This window comes from Prionailurus bengalensis, chromosome D3, assembly GCF_016509475.1.
Source record: "Prionailurus bengalensis isolate Pbe53 chromosome D3, Fcat_Pben_1.1_paternal_pri, whole genome shotgun sequence".
Classification (NCBI taxonomy): domain Eukaryota; kingdom Metazoa; phylum Chordata; class Mammalia; order Carnivora; family Felidae; genus Prionailurus; species Prionailurus bengalensis.
Window position 1 is genome coordinate 24,714,956 of NC_057356.1, and position 24,002 is coordinate 24,738,957.

The 24,002-nt window shown below is 54.9% G+C and overlaps 1 long non-coding RNA gene across 1 annotated transcript; it reads right to left on the reverse strand.

Moving 5' to 3' along the window:
• Positions 1-21,168: 21,168 nt before the first annotated feature.
• LOC122469989 lies at positions 21,169-22,950 on the reverse strand. Its single transcript, XR_006293795.1, has 2 exons — positions 22,287-22,950; positions 21,169-21,523 (listed from the first exon to the last, which is right to left on the reverse strand). It is a non-coding gene; the product is annotated as an uncharacterized LOC122469989 (long non-coding RNA).
• Positions 22,951-24,002: the final 1,052 nt, after the last annotated feature.

Consider the following 24,002-nt stretch of genomic DNA (forward strand, 5'->3'; position numbering starts at 1 on the left):
CTCTCTCTCTCTCTCTCTCTCTCTCTCAGAATAACTATCAGATGTGGGGCTCGATCTCACAACCATATCAGGACCCGAGCCACCATCGAGAGTCAGACGCTTAACTGACTGAGCCACCCAGATGCCCCCGAAATGACTTTAAAGTGTATAGCCCAGGGATTTTGGTAAAAACTTACAGTGTTGTGCGTCCATCCCTGCTATCCATTTCTAGAACATTCCTATCACCCCAAAATGAAATCCTGTACTCATGATCACTAAATGCCCGTGATCTCCTCCTTCTAGCCCCTGGCAACCACTAATGTATTTCCTGCTTCTATGGCTTGGCCAGTTCTAAACATTTCAGATAAACAGAATCGTACAATATGTGGTCCTTTGTGACTGGCTGCTTTCACTCAGCCTGAAGTTCTCAGGTGTGTACCTTTTTTTTTTTTTTAAATGTTTTTGGAACGTTTATTTATTTTTCAGAGAGAGAGAGAGAGAGAGAGAGAGAGACAGAGCATGAGCGGGGAGGGGCAGAGAGAGAGGGAGACACAGAATGCGAAGCAGGCTCCAGGCTCTGAGCTGTCAGCACAGAACCCCATGTGGGGCTTGAACCCACGAGCCATGAGATCATGACCTGAGCTGAAGTGGGACGCTCAACCAACTGAGCCACCCAAGCACCCAGGTTTGCACCTTTTTAATGGCTAAATACTATTCTACTCTATGACTATAGCACATTTTTATTTAGCCACCAGCATGGACATTAGGGTTGCTCACATTTTTTGGCTATTGTACATGATATTTCTGTGAACATTCAGGTAGAAGTTTCTCTAGGAACATATGTTTTCAATTCTCCTGGGTGTATACCTTGGTGTGGAATCACCCAGTCCTTTGGTAACTAACCCATGGTTAACTTTTTGAGGGACCAGCAGCCTGCTTTCTAAGTAGTTGCACAATTTTCCATCTTGGAAGGGGATTTTTGCTGGTTTATTTAACCCATCGTTCCTCACTCTCCTTTATCACGTTTAAAAAACTGAGGTATAACATACAATATATATGATGAAACACACAGATCTCAAGTGTATAATTTGATGCATTTTCACAAATGTCTGCACCTGTGTAATCCAAACCAAGATCATAGGACAGGACAGACTCCCCCAGAAGGTTCCCTCCTGCCCCTTCCAGTCAATAACCCACCCCTCAAGCAACAATGGGTCGAACTTCCTTTTTTTTTTATTAAAAAATTTTTTTAGTGTTTATTTATTCTTGAGAGAGAGAGAGAGAGAGGGAGACAGAGCTCGAGAGGGGAAGGGCTGGAGAGAGAGAGGGAGACAGAATCTGAAACAGGCTCCAGGCTCGGAGCTGTCAGCACAGAGCCCAACGCGGGGCTCGAACCCACGAACCGTGAGATCATAACCTGAGCCGAAGTCGGACGCCCAACCATCTGAGCCACCCGGGAGCCCCTTATGGATGCTGATTAGCTTTTCCCGTTCTTGCATCTTGATGTCCTATAAAAGGAAGCACGAGCCAGGAGCCCCTCCCTCTTTATTGCCGAGTAGCATTTTCTCCTGTGGACATAAGCAGTCTGTGTATTCTTTTACCTGTTGATACAAATTTGTTTCCAGTTTTGAGGGAGCTGGAATAAAAGTACCACTGAACACGTGTATACGAACTTCTGTGTGGACTTAGGCTTTTATTTTTCTGGAATGCCTGGGTCATATCACAGGTACGTGTTTCCCTTCTTAAAATACCAAACTGGGGCCCCTGGGTGGCTCAGTCGGTTAAGTGTCTGACTCTTTTTTTTTTTTTTAAGTTTATTTATTTTTGGGACAGAGAGAGACAGAGCACGAATGGGGGAGGGTCAGAGAGAGAAGGAGACACAGAATCTGAAACAGGCTCCAGGCTCCGAGTGGTCAGCACAGAGCCCGACGTGGGGCTCGAACTCACGGACCGCGAGATCATGACCTGAGCCGAAGTCGGACGCTCAACTGACTGAGCCACCCGGGCGCCCCAAGTGTCTGACTCTTGATTTTGCCTCAGGTCATGATTTCATGCTTTGTGAGATCAAGCCCCCCGCTGCCCCCCATTGGGCTCTGCACTGACAGTGTGGAGCCTGCCTGAGATTCTTTCTCTCCTTCTCTCTCTCGGTCCCTCCCCTGCTCACACACAATCTCTTTCTCTCTTTCTCTCCCTCTCAAAAGAAATCAATAAACGTAAAAAAAAGAAACTACCATACCATTTTTCAAAATTGTTCCTCCTAATACCCTTGCCAACTCTCGATATTATCTGTCTTTCTAACCTTCAGCCATGCTAATATGGGTGTAGTGACATCTCAGCGTGGTTGTAATGTGTATTTCCCTAATGATGTTGAGGATATTTTCATGTATTTATTTGCTCTCAGTACATCTTCTCTCATGAAGTATCTCTTAAAACCTTTTGCCCAAGTCTGTCTTTCTTTCTTTCTTTCTTTCTTTCTTTCTTTTTCTTTTCTTTCTTTCTTTCTTTCTTTCTTCTTTCTTTTTTCTTCTTTCTTTCTTCTTCTTTTTTTCTTTCTTTCTTTCTTTCTTCTTTCTTTCTTTCTTTCTTTCTTCCTTTCTTTTTTCTTCTTCTTTTTCTCTTTCTTTCTTTCTTTCTTTCTTTCTTCTTTCTTTTAAATTTGGCTGAGTGTCTTTTTATCATCGCCTAATCCAAGCTCCTTCTCTGTGTGTTGCAAATATTTTCTCCCAGTCTGCGCCTTTTTGTCACGATCTTTTGAAAGGCGAAGGTTTTAAAATTTCACCATACGGTCCATTTTGTCAAGCTTCTTTTATGGCAAGAGCTGTGTCTTCCCTAGGGTCGTGCCTGACGGTCTTGCGTTTAGCTTTTGATGGTACACTTTGGTTTAGGTTTGAGACAAAGGTAAGGGCTCTTTGTTTCCAGAATGTGCAGGTGCCCTGTGGCATTGCTGGGAGAGCTTTCCCGTTCCTCCGTAGACTCCTCAGCCACCTTGGGTGGGGGTCGTTTGACTGTGCGTGTTGGGCTATATTTTTGCACCCTCTGTGCTGCTTGTCTACCTTTTGGACATATTTTCAGCTGGGATCACATGGAAATTTGAGCGTGCCTCCTCTGAAGAATGGAACAGAATAGAGGGAGTCTAGGGGAAAGGTCCCAGGGTGTCCTACCATAATCCTAAAATAAACGCCTTGAAAACACGGCAATGTCGCCGTTGGCTGATGAAAGCTCTCGGCCCGAGGACTTCTGTCTGTTGGAAAAGTGTTAAAGACCCAGTAGCACGAGCAGAGACCATCCCCTTGCAGCCACAGAAAGGTTTGCAGAGTTGAAAAAAGGGTGACTGCGTTGCTGGGAGGTTGGGAGTCGCTCAGGGCTGCGTTTGCACACCTCTCGTGCCACCGTGCCTCAGACTTCCCAGAAATGTCGCTCCGTGTCTCCATTTACATGGGAAGGAACAGACGCTCAGAATGTCCGGTGTCTTGCTCAAGGTCACGCAGCAGTCAGCCATGGGGTCAGAACCAAATGCCCTGCCTCCCTGCCGTCTCCCGTCGTCCCTCGTCCGGAGGTCTGGCTGCAGGGTAGCTGGGAGGGAGGGTAGCTCCTCTCGGGGGGAGCTTTGTTTTGTGCCCACAGCAGCCGGCACAGGGCCCGGCACACAGTAGGACCTCACGAGATACGGGTTGAAGAAAAGGGGCCGATCCTGGTTCTCTTTTCTTGCTTGAGGACCTCTTCACCTTTGGCTGCTGTTGAGGTTAAGGGGTGAAGAATGACGCTTGTGTCTGGGGATGAGAGCCGATTGCTCAGACTCTGCCTCTGGCTGATGTACACTCCTGGAGCTGCTTATGGCTGTGCTCACAAAATATACCACAGGTCCTGAGTGAGCCCTGGTATGAAGACAAGTAGGAATAGATGGTGACATTAGACTGCCGAGGGAGGCTTCCTCATAGAGGGCCAGCAGTAGAAGATGAGAAAGTAGGGGGAAGCCAAGGGGATATATGGACAGCAGCAACAGCATGTGCAAAGGCCCTGTGGTGGGAGCCTCTTTGGCACGTTGGAAGAATAGTGAGGTGGCTGTGGTGATAACGATTGCACTCGGCCCGGGCTTTGTAGAGAAACACAACAGCAAGGGGTTCCAGAATCCAGTCCCTACCCTCTGGCCCTCTTACTCTGGGGCATTTCAAGACTGAAACTGAAGTAAGCTCCCAGCATCCTCTTTGCCTTATGACTCTCTCCTGAGATCCCACAGTGTTCCCTTGAGTTTCTGTGTCCCGATCCCGACCCACCCGCTGCCTCATTCCCTGGGCCTGGCCTGTCTGTCGGGTTTGCGCATCTCCGGCTCCCATCAAAGCTCCCTGGGTGTCAGCTGTTCATCTCACTTTATTTTGGCGAGGGAGGTGATACAAGCACCTCTGTGTGCAGAGGCTGCCAGGCCAGAGGCGACAGCTTCGGGGCCTGTGGCTGCAGGCAGACCTGGGGGCACCAGGGAATGGCCGTGAATGCTCCCGTACTCGAGCTAGAAGCTCTCCTTTTATCTTGGGATGGTTTGGGGTTCCCGGTCCCATTTCTGATTTTCCGGGGTGGGAAGGAGGGCGGGAATAATGCTGTCACTGCGGGTACTGCCTGCCTCTCACTGCGCACGTGCACAGGGACTTCCGATGCTCCAACCGTAAGCTCAGGCTTCTTGTCCCCATTTTCTGGGATTTGAACCCAGGCCTGCCTGAATCCCCGTCCCAAACTCTGCCTGTGCTCTGTGGCCACCAGGAAGCCCCAGCCCAGCCGGGTCAGGGCCCACGGTGGGGTCTGAACACGTGGAGCGAGGAAGCCAGTGCCAAATTCCCCACCGACCAGCCAAGAGTCGCCTCTCTGGGCTTTACTTTCCCCATCTGAAAAATGGGCTTCAACCAGTATCAGCCTTGGATGCCTCCCAAGGCAAGCTTTCTCCGAGGGAACGATAGAAGGCGAACATTGAAAATGGCGAACTCCTGGGGGCATTGAGGGAACACCCTAGCCTGTTAGCAGAACCTGTCCAGCCAACGGTTATTGATTGCCTACCGTACCCCAAGTGCTGGCTAGGCACCCATCCTGCACATATAGTGCTCCGCCAGCCGTGGGAAGTGAGGGCCTCAGAACCCTTCCTCGGTTATAGATGAGGAAAGGAGGCTCAGGCAAACATCTGTGGGCCAAGTTCGCCCAGGAGCTGTGTGGCTGGCCGATGCCGGGAAGATCTGAGCTCCCAGCCTGTGGGCTGGCAAGGGGTCATCTTCTTCTACTTGTGCTTTTTACAGAGGTTTGAGCAAACAGAGGACAAACTCATCCCTCCTAGCAAAGGCCCTGTGGTCACCTTGTTTTCCTAGCGATGGTGGGGACTCAGGAGGAACCAGAACAGAGGCACAGAGAGGTGAAGCCACTTGGCTGAGGTCACCTGGGCAGCTGGCGGCACCTCCCCCTTCCAGGGCCATGAAGATTCAATCGTGCTCGGCCCAGGGCCAGGCCTGGCCAGCTCCCACTGGGTGAGAGACAAGTGAAGCTCAGAGAGGCATAGCCACTTACCTGAAGACACACAGCCCGCCAGGCTTTCAAGTTCACGGGGCCAGGTTTGTTTTGTTTTTCCTGCCCCACTTGGTGCCCTCCGTGCAGTAATCCCTGGCTAAATGCTCTGTTGCCTGCTCAGGGCAGGACCTGGCCAAATCTTCTCTCTTCCTTTTGGGTGTTGTCACCAACGAGGTGGGGAAGAGAGGCTGGGCAGAGAGGCTGGGCGGAGAGGCTGGGAGGAAGGGGCCCCCGACTTTGGTGTCCCCTCCTCCTGGCAGGGCAGGGTGTGGTACGGGCTAAGGGCTCCTGGCGGCCACCCCTCTGGCCCTCCGCCTCCAGTGGGAGCTAGAAACTTCTGCCTCTCTGACTCCTCCTCTTGCTTGAGCTAGAGCCCTGCAGGTCTGGCCGGATGTATGAGGCCTGGAGTGGGGGCTTGTGGGGGCTGCGGGGACGGCCCGGACAGTGCACGCTTTGGCTGGAACCTTTGTCCCCACCATTACAGCCCTTCCCCAAGGGTGGGAGGAGCCTGACCCCAGGGGAATCTCACCGCAGGAACACATTCTTCCTGGCCCTGCCTTGGAGGCCCCCCCCACCACCCCGAGCAGCCTCTACTCCTCCAGCCTTTGTCCCAAGGAGGAACCCTCAGGAGTTCTGAGCCCCACGGAGGACAAAGGGCTCATTGAGGCACCAAGGCCAGGCAGAGGGGGAGGAGAAGCCTATAGGGAGGAGCAGAGAACAAGAGCTGGGAAGGGCTGCTTCTGCCCCACAAACCCCGTGAGACCCTGAGAACTCGCCTCCGGGGTCCTCCATTTACCCATCTGTGAGCTGGGGTGACTGGGGGACATGAGGGTTCGCGGTGGCTGGTCATTGCCTATATGTATAGCGTGTGCAGTTGATTACTGCTGATGTAGAAGCCAAGGCGACCCTCTTGCATGGAACCCGTGGGGCCATGTATATTTCGAGATCCAGAATTTGGGAGAACTTAAAAAGGTGAGCAACGTAGGATGTATCCCATGTGCTCAGTGACCCTTCCGGGGACTGCCATCAAATATAAGAAAGCACTGGAATAGTCTCATTAGGGTGCAAAATAAAGAAAGGCTTCCGGGCACACGAATTGAAGAACTTGCTGATTTTAGAACCTTTCTGGATTTCAGGATTGCGCGTGACAGAGTGTGATCCTTTACTGCTAGAATTCATTCACTCACTCATTCGTTCATTCAGCAAATATTTATTGAGAACCTGCTAGATGCCGGATACTGCGTCAGCCTCGGAGGACCCAGGAGCAAAGCCCCTGCCTTGCGGAGGGCACCCTGGACTGTGCGGCCTAACGTCTACACCCATGTCTACATGTAGCCGGGTTTGTGGAGTCACCAAACCTCATTTAAGGATGAGGAAGCCAATGAGGAACCCTAACCCTAACCCTAACCTTAGCCCTAACCCTAACCCTTAACCCCTAACCCCTAACCCTACTCTGAGCACTCAGGTTTTCTCAGAAAATTTCCCCGGTATTGTGTTAAAGGTGGGTGTGGGCATAGGATAGTGAATGGCTTGTGAAATGGACACCATGGTCACGACCAGCTTGAAGATAAGAGAACAAGCCTGGGCCATAAGCGACTGGTGCCCATGGCGGGCAAGGAGGTGCCGGAATGAATCGTCAATGGTCCCCAGAGTCCGGCTCCACTGGGGGCTGGAGGCATGTGTGTGGGACGCTGGAAGGTTGTCGGCTAGGCCTGAGTTCAAATCCTGTCGGAGCTCCTGCTGGCCCTGTGACCTAAGGCAAGCCAGGCTGTCCCCGCCCTCAATCTCTTCACCCCTCGAATGGGCTCAAGGAGCCCTTTGGAGGACTTCCAGGAGGACTGAATGACAGCTACTGGATGTGGAAGGCATTTATAGCCGCTCAAGCTCGGAAACAAAGTAGCTTTTCTCTCTGGGGTCTGCTGCGGGTGTCTCCCTTGTGGTCAGAAGCTGTGCCACTTAGGGCAGGGGCCGGGGGATGGTTAAAAGGCTACACAGAGGGGTGCGTGGGTGGCTCAGTCCGTTGAGCGCCTGGCTTCGGCTCAGATCATGATCTTGTAGTTTGTGGGTTTGAGCCCCGCATCGGGCTCTGTGCTGACAGCTCAGAGCCTGGAGCCTGCTTCCAATTCTCTCTCTCTCTCTGCCCCTCCCTCTGTCTCTCTCAAAAATAAATAACATAAGAAATTTAAAAAGAAAAAAAAAGGCCACAGAAGGGCAGGTCCCCCATCCAGACTCTCTGACTTGATTGTCGGGATGTGGGGTGTAGATTTCTGACATCTGGGCCAGATGGTAAAGCTCAGGTTGAGAGCAAACCCCAGTCATCCAGCTGTCCCGTCCTGGTGACTGCCAACCCCTTGTCATGGGGAGGCCAGGCCAGCTCCTTCTGGGACTGGAGGACCAAGGGCTGTGGGCCGTGCGCTGGGCTGGCCTTCTTGCCAGTTAAGGGCAGGTCGGCTACATAATTGACAGGGCCTGGTGCAAGATAAAAATACGGTCCCCTGGTTCAAAAAGCAGGAAAAAAGCATACTAAAATATAAAGTTTTCTGTTTCCTCTGGAGCCTCTCCCTCGACTCGCCGTGATGGTTTTTAACTGGCCGTTCAACGCGGTTCTAAGCCAAGAAAAATGAAGCTTTTATTGTTTTCATTTTTAAAAAAAGCTTGTTTCTTTGTTTGTTTATTTAGAGAGCGCGAGCAAGGGAGGGTCAGAGAGAGAGGGAGAGAATCCTGAGCAGAATCCACACTGTCACCGCAGAGCCTGATACCGGGCTTGAACTCACAAACCGTGAGGTTATGCCCGGAACGGAAAGCAAAAGTCAGATGCTTAACCCACTGAGCCACCCAAGAAAAATTAAGCTTTTAAGTTATGAGCATGAATGTGGCCGCTCAACCTTATACTGCGCACGGCCACCTTGAAGCAGAAATCGAAGGGCTTTTAGTCCCTCCGCCGAATCGCCAAAACCACATGGTTTCACATTCGGAGTGTGCGTGCCCGCATGTATTTTGTTTTAATGAGAGCCGTGGCGATGTTGCTCCAACCGAGCTCGGCTGTTTTTATTTCACTTCTTGAGACACGCGCATTCTGCCAACACTCTGCCTCCCGCTCCCCGATGAGTGGGGGAAGACTGGAAGGAAGAAGAATTAGAGGTTACTCTATGTTCTAGCTTCCTTTTCAGCATCTGGGAACGCGAATCAGAAGGGAGACCAGGAAGTTCTCTGGCTGTCCGTCCGGTCCGTGGGTGTTTCTCCCGCTGCCTTCTGTCTGCATTTGGAGGACGTTCGCGTGCAAAGTGGGGCCCCTCGGAGCTGCCACAGTCTTAGGTGCAGACTGCTTGCCTTCTTCTGGATTTGCTTTTCGCCCGACACCCGTGCACAGCGGAAATCTAGAAAGCCACACACGGGAACCGGGCAGTGGGAGGCAGCAGCGGATGTGTGAATTACGTGTATTTCCTCGGCTCACCTGGTCTCCGGGAACTTCACTTACAAAACCCAAGTTCAGGGGCGCCTCGGGGGCTCAGTCGGTTAAGCGTGGGACTCTTGATTTCAGCTCAGGTCACGATGGCCCGGTTTGTGAGTTTGAGCCCCGCATGGGGTTCTGCCCGTGTGGAGCCTGCTGGGGATTTGCTCTCTCTCCCTCCCTCTCTCCCCTCCCCCGTGCTCTCTTTCTCTCTGTCTCTCAAAATAAATACACTTAAAACAACAACAAGAAGAAAACCCAAGTTCAAAGATAAAACTAGTATGAATTTTAAGACGGGGACAGCAGAACCTGAAACGAAACACGGGCCCCTGTGAGCACAAGAGGTCCTGTGGACCGTGTAGGTCATCTGCTCGGGAAGCTGGTGGCCCTGTTCGCGGGCACCGCTTCCCTTACGGATGGGGAAGCTGAGGCCCAAAGAGGCCCAGATGAGGTTTGTAGATTGCCAAACTAGGACCCCCCCCCCCCCCGGCCTCGCCCCCCGCCGGCGGGACCTCAGCTTCTGGTGTTTGGATTGAAAATCAGGCTTGCCTCCCAGGGAGGGGTGCTGGTGCTGGGAAGGGACAGAAGTGAAAATGAGTCTACAGAAGCCATTCATTTCCCCACCTCCCGTAGTTCAAACATTTGCTTATTTACTCGGCTAACAAATGTTAGCTGACTCTCTACTATGTGCCGGGCAAGACCCGATCCCGGCCCTTGAGGCACTCCCTTTCTGGTGGACGAGGCCCTCTCCTCCAAGCCTAGAGACGCTGCCTAGAAACTCCCAGACCCGGAGACCAGAGGCCACGACTCGGATCACCCCTTGATTCAGTGGCCAGAGGGTGGGACATTAGTGACAACGTCTGACCGAGGTGTCGTTGCTGAGGGTTCTGGTAGCTGGAGAAAGGGCACTTCTGGAGGAGGCCGCGGCCTCGGCAGAGGGTTTAGGGGCAAAACTGCCAAAGCCTAGGACCTTGAGGAGGGGAGGTGAAGGCATGGATAGAGGCTTGAGCTGGAGGCCCCAGAGGGGAGACGCAGGGGTCATGTGACCCCAAACCCCATCCCCGACCTGGTCAATTCTTGGACCACGTCCCTAGCCCAGATTTCTCCTTGGAACCCGGCTCTCCGGCAGAGCTGAAGGCCGAGATGTGTCAGGTTTTCCCTCCCTCTCTCCCTCCCTCCCTCCTGCCGCCTTCCCCCTCCCCCCCTCCCTCCCTCCCTCTCTTCTTCCCTCTCCGGTTCCCTCCCTCCCTTCCTTCCTCAGCTGAGGCTCTGCGTGAAAATCTCAGCTGCTTTGTTTATGCAGCTGACTGTGAGCCCAGCACCATGCCAAGCCTGCGAATCTTCTCACCAAACCCTCGCCCTATCAACCTGGAGATGAGAAAACTGAGCTCAGGGACCTGAGCGACTCCCCCAAAGTCACTGCGAATGGGGGAACTGGCTTTAAGCCCAGGCCACTTGAATCTCACCCGTGGGCCCCGAACAACCGGGCCACACTTGCTCACATCCCTCTGCTCTTTCTGCCTCCACTACCTCTCCCCCGCGCCCCCCTGACCTGGTGAACTCTTACTCATCCTTCAAAACCCTTCTCAGATGGCCTATTCTTTGTCTCTTCAAGCTGCCAGGCAAGGAACATCCCATTTCTCCACCTCACAAATGTTCGAGTACCTCTGCGTTCCTGGCATGGCGCGAGGTCCTGGGGAAACACTGGTGAACAAATAAATTTAGCTCTACCAGTTAACGAGCAAACACAATCCGGTGCACTGTTACTAGTTGTGAAAACAGCCATGAAGCACATGAACTGGGCACTTCAGTAAAGAATCAGGTTGGGATTATTGTGTATTGGGGGATCAGAGAAGTTCTCCTGAAGAGGTGAGATTTAAAATTGCCTTCAGCCAGGGAACTGGCAAGTGCAAAGGCCCTGAGGCAGGAAGAACTTGATGGGGGCAGAGAACAGCAAGGAGGCCTGAGGGGCCAGAGTGGAAGGAGAGCAGGAAGGGTGGTAAGGAGATGGGCCAGTGAGGTAGACAAGCCTCACTTGGAGTTGTCCTTTAGGGCATCGACGTTTTAGAGCCTCAGCCTCTCTCCTGGGGCAGAGAGGGACCAGATCAAATCCTCATGGCATCCCCGGAGCAGGGCCTGACCCCTAGGAGTGAGCAGCTGAGGTGGTTTGAGGCAGTCACGGGTCAGCAGGCAGATGACAGGCAAGTCTGGCCCCTCCCTCCTTTCCTCTATCAGGAAGGCGACGGCTGCGCCCTCCCCCTCCCCCCCACTCAGCTGGCTACTCTGAAACTCCCTCCTAGGGGGCACAGTGGGTCAGCCGGGTGGGGAGGGGGAAGGGTGAGGGGTGCTGACGTAGGGCCCAGGAGGGGACCAGGGTGGCACTCTTTTGGGAGTCAGGTACCATCTGTAGCTCATTTTCATGGGTCATTTGCATTTTCTCTGAAATTATCATTATTATTATTTTTTACGGTTCCAGCCAAACCCTCTGTCTCGCAGGCTACTGCTTTAAAGGCATATCCCCGGAGCGGACGGGCATTGGGTTTGGCCACTCCGGGCTCGTGGCCTCCTGGGGTCCCTCCGCAGCCCGCTCCCCTGCCTCCGGCCTCCCAGAGCGGAATGGATGCGAGCCAGGAGTCAGGCGCAGCCAGTGTCTTTGGAGCTTTCCCGGGTGCCGGGTTCTGTGCTCGGAGAGCACCGTTCAGGCCCCACAAGAGCCCCGAGCAAGGAGGAGGGCATTCCCCTCTCCAAGTCTGCTCACCTGGAGCAGAGGCACAGCGGAAGCTTCCAGCCAACCTGCTGGGTAGGTCGGTCCTGTTCTCACAGTCAGGGTGGGCGGGCCTGCCGGATGGCGCACAGGCCTGCCACATCCCCCGCCTGTGTCTCCCTGCCTGGGACGGGAAGGGCTCCCCGGGGCCCTCTCCTACCACCACGGTATGGTTGGGGAAACTAAGTCCAAAGAGACAAGAAAGGGTGAGGTCGAGATGTGAGCCAGGGATGTCTGCTTGAGAGAAAGATAAATGACATAACCTCAGTCGTGAAAAGGCGAACCCCCTAAAAATATAAGGCTGGCTCTGCCCAGAGCGGACGGCAGGGGAGGCTGAGTCCTGCGTGAAACATCCGCCGGGCACGTCCTTCCTGTCCTGAAGGGTGGGGTGACAATCCCCTCCATGGGACGTGGGATAAATGATCAAATTCCCTAGTGAGAGAGCCTCGTCCTTCTGGCTGCTCCCATGACACCGGGGAGAGACGACTGTTGGTGCTAATGTGTCTTTAGCAATCCCCCCCCACCCTGCCTCTTGCTCAGCTCCCTTTGTGACAAAGAAGCCCAGAATCTTCCGCAGGCAATGCTGTGTAGCTAGACTTTAGTGGCAGTTGTATCAAGAAGGAGCCATTTGAGTCGAGCTCAGGGGAGTCACTGGGAGGAACGTTCTGCTCTGCGCGTGGAGGGAGCTGTCGGCACATGGCCCGGAGCCGCGGGGAAGCAAAGCCTCTACCTGGGAGAGAGGAAAACCATTTGATGTGCCTGAGACTGCAGGGTGTGGGTGACAAAGTGGGGCGGGGTCTCGTGAGAGAAGGACCCTTGTGCCGTATGAAAGGGCTCGGGATTTATTCTGTGGGCGGTGGGAGTCATGGCAGAGCTTTGAGCAGGAGCAGGGCTTTTGGAGGTAGTGAGACCGCGGACAGATTCTACGGGTGCTCTGGACTCCACGCCTCCCGCTTTCAGGCCGCTGGTGGGAGAGGCTGTGTCCCCGCCTTCCTCCCAGGCGGGGGGCACTGAGGTGGCAGGGTTCCTCTCGTCCCGGGCTTTGTCCTGCTCTGATCCTATGGGTTCAGACTTTGAAGGCACCGGCTGCCCCTTTGGCTGGGGGCTGGTCATCCCCTCGGCATTGGTGGCTGTGCTCTGGTCCCTGGGGAAGGTGGAGAAGCCTTTCCACAGCCCTCGGCCCTTTCGTGCCAAACCCTGGCCCGTGTGAGACGAGTGTGGAGGAATTTGGTGCATATGGATCCAATTTCTTTTGGAATATACAGCGAATGACTCTGGACAAAGGCAGGCTGCCTTGGCCGGACCTAAAATATGTGGGCAATTGCTTCTGAGATGTTTGACAACTCAGACGCAGCGGAACGGGACCGGCAGCACTGGGGCTGTGGCGGCCCGTCCAGGTGCCAGCAACTGAATACCACGGCTCATCCCGTGAGCATGCCAGGGACACGTGGACAGGGACCAAGATTCAGGGGAATTTGGCCAGGCTGGGCGAGGTGCTGAGCAGGGCTGCCTGGGCGCGAGAGGCTCTTCCCTGTGGGAGACACAGGATCACACAGTGTTGGGAATGAGGTTTTATCTTCCTGCTGTGTGACCTGGGTGAGTCTCTTTCCCTTGCTCGGACTTAGGGGATTCTATCCGCTCAATGGCACAAGCAGACCCTGGAGAGTAGGGCTGAGCAGAGCCAAAGCAGACCTTTTGGGTTTATCCAGACTCCCTTCCCTTCCAGACACCTGTTCTTGCTTTTCTCAACATGTGTTTCTGAATGGGGCTGCCAATCATAATATCCCACCCCCGGACTGCAGTGATTGGTTTAAAGATGGGCATGTGACTCACACTGGGCCAATCAGATCCCTTCCCTGGGATTTCTGCTCTTGGGCAGGATGGAGACAGCTCCTTTTCCTCCATAGAGAAGAGCCCTGAACTGTCGGGGGTGGGGGTGGGGGTGGGATGTCCGCGGCTCTGAAGAGAGGCTGGTCTGAGAGAAAGAAGGTGTCCGGTAAAGAGAGAAGCAGGTGAAGACAAAGGAAATGTCCAGGTGAGGTTGGCATCCTCGCACCTACCCGCCTCACAGAAGTTTTGGTGACGAGAGCCGAGAACTTCTTCTGTTTTGCTTAAGCTAATTAGACTTCCGTTTCTGTCTCATACGACTAAAGCGGTTTTGATAAATGCAAGCCTTTCCTGGCTTCCAAGGCACCTCCATGGTTCATTAACCTCATTGTTTCTTAGAGTTGCTCTCTAGATGGGTATTAATATTCCTATTTACAGATATTAATAATCATAATCACCCCCACTTCTGAAGAGCTCAGTGCCATGCCAGCCACCGTGCTAAGCCTGTCGTAGGAATTATTTTATCGTATCCTACAGTGCCCTCGGAGGCGGTGTTTAGTGTGACCCCCATTTTACAGATAAGGGAATGGAGATGCAGAGTGGCCAGGGGGCTCCCTCCAGGTCCCACAGCTGGCAAATGGTGGAGCCAGAATGTCTATGCTATTCTGCTGGTGCACACAAATCCAATACTGTGGGGTGGGTGGTGCTAGGTTGAAGGAAAAGGCCTCAGTTCCTCTCCAACCCTTCTCTTACCTACGCTTATTATTATTATTTTTTTTTTCGTGTTTTGTTTGTTTTTGAGAGAGACAGAGAGCATGGGAGTAGCAGAGAGAGAGGAAGACACAGAATCCGAAGCAGCTCCAGGCTCCGAGCTGTCAGCACAGAGCCCGATGCGGGGCTCGAACCCACGAACCGTGAGATCATGACCTGAGCCGAAGTCGGACGCTTAGCCCACTGAGCCCCCCCAGGCGCCCCTCCTATCTATGCCGCTTAATAATGTGGCTTTGCCGCTCCTTCCATGGAGAGTTGAGTCTCTCTCCCAGGGCCTGAAGCCGGGCTCTGCCCTGTGACTTGTGTTAGCCAATAGAACGTGGCACAAAAGGGCACCATGGCAGGCCCGCCCTGGGCTTCCAAGGGGGGTTGCTGTCTCCACTCTGTCCTGAACCCTTGCCCAGCTGCCACAGGGAAGAAGCCGGGGCTAGCCTGCTGGAGGATGGGGGGGGCACACGGAACGGAGTGGAGTCGCTGAGACCGGCCTAGATCAGCCAACGGCAGTCGAGCCCCGGATACGAGAGTGAACCCAGCCAAGGGGAGCCGAGCTACCTGAGCAACCACTCCGGATGTGGGAGCACTCGATCAGGGCTTGGCACTGGATGCCTCTGAGGTTATGTCATTATTTCGCCGTGTAGGTTCACTGCGACAGAGAACAGGCAACGCCAGTGGGGGGAGAAGGGGAGAGTGTCTTCCCTGAGCCATGTCTGGCTGCGCCCCCTTTGCTGGCGCACGAGGCACCGTCTTCGTCCACCGCCCCCCCCCAACGGCCACACTTTCCGTGGCTGAGGTGTGACACAGGCTTCTAGAACTGCTTAAGTGCCTGCAATTAATCGCAGGGCTGACTCGGAAGGCTGGTCCTGCCTGCTCACCCCGCCTGCCCACCCCACTCAGAGTGGGGTTTGTAAGGGTTGAGTAATTGTATTGTTTATCGCACTAAATGGAACATTAATCAAGCAGCTCGAAGGCACCCAGGCTGTCCCCGCGGGCCATGCTCTCTGCTGAGAGCCGAGGTGGGAAGTGGACCTGCGTGGACGACATGGGGGATCCGGCTCCAGCCTCCCAGGCGCTGCCCCCCCCCCCCCCCGTGCGTTCCTGGTCTCCCTGGTCGTGGGTCCCATTTTACAGATGTGGAAACCGAGGCCCAGAGAGGTTGGTAAATCAATTGCTCAGGGTCACCCAGCAAGGAGGGGAGAGGGAGAAGGCTTGAATCTAGGCGCACCGGTGTGGCGAGCCAGGCTTTGAGCGATACCTCTTCAGCCTCCCCTGGATCACAGCTGCCCCCCCTCCCCACGATGATGGCTGCAGGAACTTCTTTCCCCACACTCGCTGAGCCCCAAGAAGAGAGAAGCGAAGCTGGCAGATGTCCCTGAACGCCGAGATGATTTGCATAAGGCACAGCAGAGGACTCCTGAGCGCAAGGACGCCAGGAAATCTGCACGAGGGTGCCCTGATCCGGCTCAGGGTGACGAGGAGGGGGTGGCCCCCCGCCGGCGCAGCTCTGTGAGGTGCCGGTGACTTTCCACCTCTCTCCTGTGGGTGGGTGGGTGGGTGAGTGGGGACGTCTCTCTTCCCTGCACCTCGTGACAAGGCGGCTATTTTTAAACTCCTCTTTTTAAAGTTAAAACATGTTCCTGTCAAAGCCACCATGTGATGCTCAAGCAGTCGGGGCCAGGGAGAAGCCTCCGGCTGACGTCAGAGCACCCAGGCTGGCAGTTTGGGGGGGGGCTCCGGTGAGTCACCCCTCTTTCGAACATCTATCTCATGCTGTGTCCCTGGGAGCTGTCATGTTGGGAGTTTTGTAGACACAGGGACAGTGGCCCCGGCTAGAAATGACCAGCCACCCTGTCCCCCAACCAGAGAGAGCCCCAGGCATTCTTTCCCCACCTGCTCGGAGCACCAAGGGCCGGTGGTCCCAGAATGACCGAATCCCCTCCAGTCCAGCCACCCCCGCCCCCTCCAACCCCACCCCTGCCAATCCACGGCCATAATACCATGGCCAGAGTGCTCCTTCTGAAGATGGGATGTGATCCCAGCTCTCTCCCTTGCTCGAAACCCTTCCATGATTCTGCTCCCCATTGTCTGTAAAATAAAGTCCCTCCCACCCCACCCCCTTCCTGCCCTACCCCTGCCATCCTGCCAGCTTCAGCTTATGCCACTTCCTGCTCACGCTCCGTGCCCAAGCTACTCTGTACTCTGGGTTTTCGTGCATGCTGATCCCTCCACCTAGACCACCCTTCCCCCACCCTCCTTCACCTGACCCTCCTTTACCTGTTTTAAACATCACCTCCAACGAGGGGCACCCGGGTGGTTCGGTCAGTTACGCGTCTGACTCTTGGTTTCAGCTCAGGTCATGATCTCATGGTTTGTGGCATCGAGCCCTGCGTTAGGCTCCACGCTGACAGCGTGGAGCCTGCTTGGGATTCTCTCACTCTCTGTCTCTCTGCCCCTCCCCCACTCGCATGCGTGCTCTCTCTCTCTCTCTCTCAAAATAAGTAAATAAACATTAGAGAAACCCCACAAACCCACATCACCTCCAATGAGAACCAGGAGATGGGATGGGGGATGGGGCTAGGATAAGCAACCTGGGTCGTGAGGATTATCGTGGAGGAGAATCAGAGACTCAGGAGGCCCATAAAACAAGACGATGGACCCAGGGATGAGGAACGGGTGGACCAGCTAGATGATGGATGAGGTTTCCTCGTTGCCTAGATGGGACTTGGGGAGAAGCTTACCTGGGGGCTTTCAGACAGTTTCTTGGGAATTTGGGGTCCTGAGAACATGGAGGCCACAGCAGGGCCCTCGCTTACTTTGTCCCCTCCACCTCCGCCTTTCACAGATCTTCCCTAGAAGATTTTATCAGAAAAAAAATGCTTCGCAGCTAAAAAAGAAAAAAAGAAAAGAGTACGAAAGCCCTAAGTTTTGAAGTCAGACTGCCCGTGTCCAAATCTCTGCTCAGCCACTTGGCCGTGTGACTTTGGGCAGATTGTTTAACCTCTTCTGAACCTCATTTTCCTAATCTGTGAAATGGGGATAGTGATATCCGTACCTACCTCGCGGTTGTTTTGAAGAACGCGACAGACCGTATTTTCCAAAGATGGTCGTGACAATGTTTTTCGTCCGTTGTGCCCTGGTAGGAGCTCACCACTCCCTCATCAAAAGGTAGAGTCTAAATCCTCTCACCTTGAACCTGGGTGGGCATGTGCGACTGCCTGGACCGACAGGGTAACAGTGCGGGTGACGTTGTGACTTCCAAGGCTAGGTCGTAAAAATGCCACGCACTTGAGACTGGTTCTCTTGGGAGGCTCCTTCCTGGAACCCCGGCCACCGCGTTCCGAGGAACCTCGGGCAGCCCGTGGCTAGGAACGTGGTTAGAGTTAGGGTTAGGCGAGGGTTAGATCTAGGGTTAGGCTGGGAGACCCCAGCCGAGCTCCCAACCAGGACCGATCTGTCAGCGGAGCGAATGGACCAAGTTGACCCTCTACTCAGTCGTGGTTCTGCCTCAGCTGATGCTGGGAGGCGCAGAGGTGAGCCATCTCTGCTGAGCCCCTGCCCCAAATTTTGGGGTGATCTGTTACATAGTAGGAGATTGCCAGAACAAGGCCTGGGTGCGATTTTGCGCACGGGCGGCTTGGCCCAGGACCGCATGCATTGTAAACTCCTTTACACAAGAGGAACCCGAGCACAGAGACAGTGGTGGGTTGGCTCAAGGTCACACAGCTACTGGGCGTGATTTCCATCTGTTCTTTCTGTTTCTTCTCCGCATGGGGCTGGTGAGAACACAAGTGTTGGTTTCTGAGCCCAACCTGGGGCTGGGCTCTCATGACTCTTGCCTAAGGCTTACACCCATAGCTCAGAACAGGGTTTACCCATCAGCCCTGGTTACCTGCACACAGGTTTGCCGCAAGCCGCTTCTGCGTCCCTCCCGCCTTCGTTGGCTGCCCTGGGGGGTGGGGGGAGGTGGGGCCGAGCGGCCCAGCTGGGCATTGGCAAGTGAAGGGCCCCGGAGGTGGGGAGGGGGCATCTCCTGGCACCGGCCCCTGCTTCCTGTCTGCCTGCGGCTCGTACTCCCAAGCGAGAGTTGCTATGAGAAAGGCTCTGGGCGATCTTTCCTCTGAGCATTAATAATACTGTTAATTAAGCGGCCAAGAGAAGACCACGGCTGGCGCCAAAGAGACGACAATGGTCTGAAAAGGGAACAGAGAGCCACATCAACAGCTTCCCATGCGGGGCTTTCAAAAGAGCAGCTGTAGGGAGCAGGCGGGCGGAGAAGAGAGCGATCACGGCGCGGATGGGCCGGGAAGCACTGGGGTGAGCCCGTGCCAGCTGCCCAGCTGTGCTCCTCCCTGGCACCCCCGCCCTGCCCAGCTGGATGAGGGCTGCTCTGGAGCTTCTGGAGCGGCTGGGTAAAGCGGGCAGCCAGACGGTACCAGCTGGCCCAGAGACTCCTCCCGAGAGCCCCTCTTCCCATTCCTTCATCCACAACATAGGCAGGTTGAACTTCAATCCCATTTCTTCTCAGTTGTCGACCTCGATTGGAGGTGGCTGCCCGGGATGCTGACTTGAGAATCTGGAAGCCAACTCGCTGCTCTCTGGAAAAGCGTGCTGGGATTGATTAGTGATGTCTGCCACGGGTGTGGGATTAGCCACTGGGGGTATGGGTGCTATCCAAGGATTGGATCTCCAAGGTCCTGTCATTTACCTCATAAACGGTTAATAAAACACCCCTGAAGTGCCAGTTAAGTGCAAGTTCCCCTTCTTCTTCCCCTTTTCATCTATAAAATGGGTGCCCAGGGAACAGGATGTTCTTTGCCTCCGGGCTATGGAGATGAAGAAAGTAGGAAGAGCTTTCTTTACGTAGGAAGAGCTCAGACAGAGGATATGTCCAGGGTGAAAAGGAAGGCTTGGTATCTGCATATCAGTTTATTTTTTAAATGTTTAGTTATTTTGAGAGAGGGAGGGAGGGAGAGAGAGAGAGAGAGAGCGCGGGAGCATAAGCAGGGGAAGGGGGAGAGAAAGAGGATAGACAGAATCCCAAGCAGGCTCCGTGATGTCAGTGCAGAGCCTGGTGTGGGGCTCGAACCCACGAACTGTGAGATCACGACCTGAGCGGAAATCCAGAGTTGGTCTCTTAACCACTGGGCCACCCAGGCACCCCACTGCATATCACTTTAAACCAGGAGTTGGCCAGCTCCAACCCGCGGGCCAAGAAATCAAGTTTTATTGGAACACAGCCACGCCCATTGATTTGTGTATCGATCTGTGGCTGCTTTTGTGCTACAAGCAACAGAGACCTTACAGCCGGCAAAGTATTTATTCCCTTTACCGAGGAATATTGCTTTCTGCTGCTTTACCCTTTTCCAGGCACTGTCCCAGTCATCCCTGCACATAGTTTTCATGCCAACCCTCTGAGTCTGGCAGGGCACATACTATTCAGCCCCGCTTTCCAGAGGAGGAACTTTACGGCCTGGTCGTAAGAGGCAAGGCCTTGAGCTTGAGATCTTTTCCCTGGGCCTCCTTTCCCACCCTGCCTCGGATCTCCCCCCGCGCCCCCCCCCGCCAGGCTGCTGCTTCTGCCCCTGGAATCTGTTGTGTCATTCTGCCCCCAAGATCACTCACTTGAAGGGGTCTAACGGCTTCCAGGATCTCTCCTTCTACATTGCCCTACGGTGTTGGAGAGATTTCTCTTAAACCCCAATCCAGTCAGGCCAGCCAGCCCTTGCTCCTAGCCCTTCCATGGCTCCCTAGTGCCCCAGTTAAAACCTGCGCTCCTTAGCGAGGTCTGTTAGGCCCTGATGTACTTGGAGCATCCCCATTTCTCTCCTTGCCTCCTTTCCTCCTCCTGCCCGGAGCGGGAGCCTCTCTCCACCCCTTCCCCTCATCTGTTAAGGCTCAACTCAGCTCACAAACAACCCCCAGGAAGCCTTCTCTGTTCCCTCCCCATGCGGAACCATGGCTCCCCCACACTCCTTCCTGGGACTGCTTGCTGACCTGCCCGTCTTTTCCTTTAGACTCAGCCCTGAGTGAAGGCAGGGCTCTGTGCTACTCACCACGGTACCCCCAGCATCCGAGCATCCAGCAGGCATACACTAAATGCACTCATAGCCCGACTACCCCCGCAGATTGGGGCGTGCCCTCAGCCCTCGGTCCCTAGCACCCACGGTTGGCGTGATGGAGACGTGTCAGCACCCGAATACCTCTGAGGTTCCCTATCCCCCTTCTCCCCACCCCGAGGCTGTCCCAGGCCCTGAATGTCTGGAAGCTGTGAATTTGCCAGGCAGAGATCATGGCAGCTCTGGGCCTCATTATTTTCAGCATCTGTCTTGTCCCCTGAGTGTCTTCAGTGGGGGAAGAAGAACAGCTTGATGGGAAAATGCTCTGACAGACGTTCCGTCATTAACACATTTTGCTCATGCCCTGAACGGGGCCCCACGATGCACTGTGAAGCATTTGTAATCGGCAGAAAGAGGGATGGCAGTAATTCTACAATGTTTTCAGGGGCATGGGAGTGAAAGGAGAAAGGAACTAACATTGCCAAGCACCTACTGTCTACCAGACTCTATGCTGCTAGTAACAGCCACTATTTGTATCACACTTATTATGTGCTAGGCACCAAAAAGCTCAAGGCCACCTTCAGGCATAGCTGGATCCAGGTGCTCAAATAATGTCATTAGGACTTGGCTTCTCCTGACTCTGCTTTCGTCTTCAAGCAGGCTCTATTTACAGGACTCTGGGCAGTTCCAGAGCTATCTTATTCTCTCAGAACTGTAGCAGAAACTCCCTCACTCCCACCCCCAAACACACAAACACAAATAACCCCATGAACAGACCAAAATAACTCTTTCCCAACAGTTCAAGCACAAGTTCCAGAGCTCATTATCACTGATTGCACTTGGGTTACATGCACGTTCCTGAACCAATCATAAGACCAGGGGGTGGCGTTCTTCGATTGGCCACGCCTGGGTCCTGTGCCCTTGAGATAGCTGGGGGAAGGGTTCTCTCTCAAACTTCACTGACTGCAGGAGGCGGGAGGATGGTCCCCGAGGAAGAATCAGAGTGCAGATCCTGGAAGAGAGGATGGGTGGTGGGGAGGCAGGTGTCCATCCCAGCGGCCTGTGAACCTCGTATTCATGTTACCAATGAGGAAACTGAGTCACAAAGAGGTAAGTGACCTGCCCCAGCACACAAGGCTGATAAACGACAGAACCACGGTCTGAGCTCAGCGCTTGAGGACTGACTTAGAAAAGCCTTGTGGAGCAATAAACTTCTCTCTCCCCTCCTCCACAGTTTTAGAGCACCTGCTACGGTGCTAGGCTCTGGGGATGACAAAGGTGGATGGTACCCATACGATCTCTGCACTGGTAGAGCTGGGATTCGAGCAGATCAGTTTCTTGGCTCCCAGATCTCGCTCATGCTCTGCCCCTACCTGGAACACATACCCTTCCGCCCCTCCCCGCTTTTGTCCTGTGTAATAATCCTTTTCCTGTCCTTCCGGGTCTAGTAGAAGGGACGCCATCCTGTGCAAGCCTGCCCTGCCGGCTGAGGCCGGACATCCCCACTCCTTGCCTGGACCCTTCACCCCCTCTCCCCCGTGAGAGCACATGAGGTCTGTCCCTTCGGGGATGGGGCTGGAGTGCTCCAGCCTTTGGCTCCTGGTGCTCCTGGCCACTTGCAGGAACCTGGGAAAGGCTGGCTAAGTCGAACCCACCCCGGAGAGTGACCTATGTGTCCTGCTCTGCTATGCGAAGCTGCCTCATGACGAGTTCAGGCTGGACACCTGCCCTCACGAGGGAGAATAACACAGATCGTATCTCCGTTCTGTGTTGAATGGAGGGGCTCAGTCGTTGCTAGTTGCCCCCAGAGGCCCGAGAGCCCTGCCTGCCAGAGAAGATGGAGAGGCTGCCCCATTCACTAATTCCTGCACTCACTCACAAACATTTATCAAGTGCCTACCATGTGCCAGGCAGTGGCGGTGGCAGTGGCCAGGCGGGGCAGGCCCTGGCCCAACCAGGAGCCCACAGACTCCCGGGAGAGACGAAGTTCATGACGTGAGCATATGGTGCTTCAAAAGCGAGACATGTGGAGGGACGAGAGTGTGTATCAGGGAGGGCTTCCCTGAGGAGGCGGCGGCTGAGAGGTGAACTAGGGAAAGAGCATAAGGGACAAGCATTCTGGGAGGAGGGAACAGCATGTGCAAAGGGCCCGAGGGGAGAGGAGGTGTAAGCCTCCTGACAGGTTGAACGGAACATAGGCTGAGGGTGCTAGCCATGGGAAGGAGGGGGTAATGGGGCCACAGGGAACGACTGAAGGCTTTGAAACAAAGGAGTGACAGGGTCCAATTTGGGTTTGGAAAGATGGCTGCGTGGAGAAAAGCCTGGGTGGGGGGCAGCCAGACAGGAAGGCAGCTGTACCCTCCAGATGGAGACGAGGGTGGCTGGAGGGAGGGACGAGGCAGCAGGACAGGGAGAAGGAGCTGAGAGATTCAAGACAAGTTTCCGAGGTAAAGAGGAAGGAGCGCAGGTGCGGCTAGTCCCCGTGTGGCAGGGTGCCGATCCTGACCCCTGCCTGACCTGGGGCCCCGGGGACAGAGCAGGCACATGGCGGTGGGGGGCGGAGAGGGGGAGAGGTGTCCCTCACAGTGGCCTCACTTCCTCCCTCCCAACGTCTCCCTCTCGCGGGCATCGTCACACACACTCTCACGCGCCCCTTAATTCTCCCCCGTCCCTGCAGCCGCGAGGACACTCGGTCCCTGCATCAGCCGGCATGCGCTGGGTCAGGCGGCTGTAACAAACACCCCCAACACCCCGACCGCCGGGGCAACAGACGTTTCACGCACACGCACCCTGTCTCGCCTGCTCACCCCGACGTCCCCCCGCGCACATGGACACGGTCAGCGGGGGCTGGATTACACCGCAGCCCCAGCAGCCCTGCGCCCCAGCACCGCAGCGCAACAGCAGCGGCCGGTTCCCGCCCCCCGACCGCGCTCTCCAGCACGCGTGGGCGTGGCCTCTGCTCCCCCTCCCCCTCCCCCCTGGCTGGCAGCGAGGACTGTCTCTTCCCGCGGTGGTGGCAGAGGATAAGGGAGCATCATAGCCTGGCTCTTCGAGCTCCGCCCCAAAGGGAACAGAGGGCATCTTCACAGTCTCTTGTCCGCAGCAAAGCACGCGGTCACCAGGACTGCGGGGAAGTGTCACCCTTCCGGGGGGAGGGTGGGGGTGGAGGAGGGTGGGGAGGGGAGGTCTACGCCTAATAGTGAGGCGGTGCGTGCGCACATGCGCACGGAGAGCCCCCTGCGAACGCGCGTGCTCCCACCGATTCCCGCTCTCAGCACCTGCTCACCTTACCCCCCCCCCATGCCCATCCCTCACACCTCCTTTTTTTTAAAAAATAATAATTTCATTGTTTTAAGTTTATTTATCTTGTGAGAGACAGAGACAGCATGAGTGGGGGAGGGGCAGAGAGAGAGAGAGAGAGAGAGAGAGAATCCCAAGCAGGCCTGACCCGGGGCTCCAACAGGAAACCGTGAGATCCTGAGCTGAGCGGAAACCGAGTCCGAGGCTTAACTGCCTGACCATCTGGGCGCCCTCCGCTCGCACCTCCTCACCCTCTTCCAGCCGTGTGCACCTCCCTCCCTCCTGTGAACACGACCCCTCCTGCGGCTGGCATCTG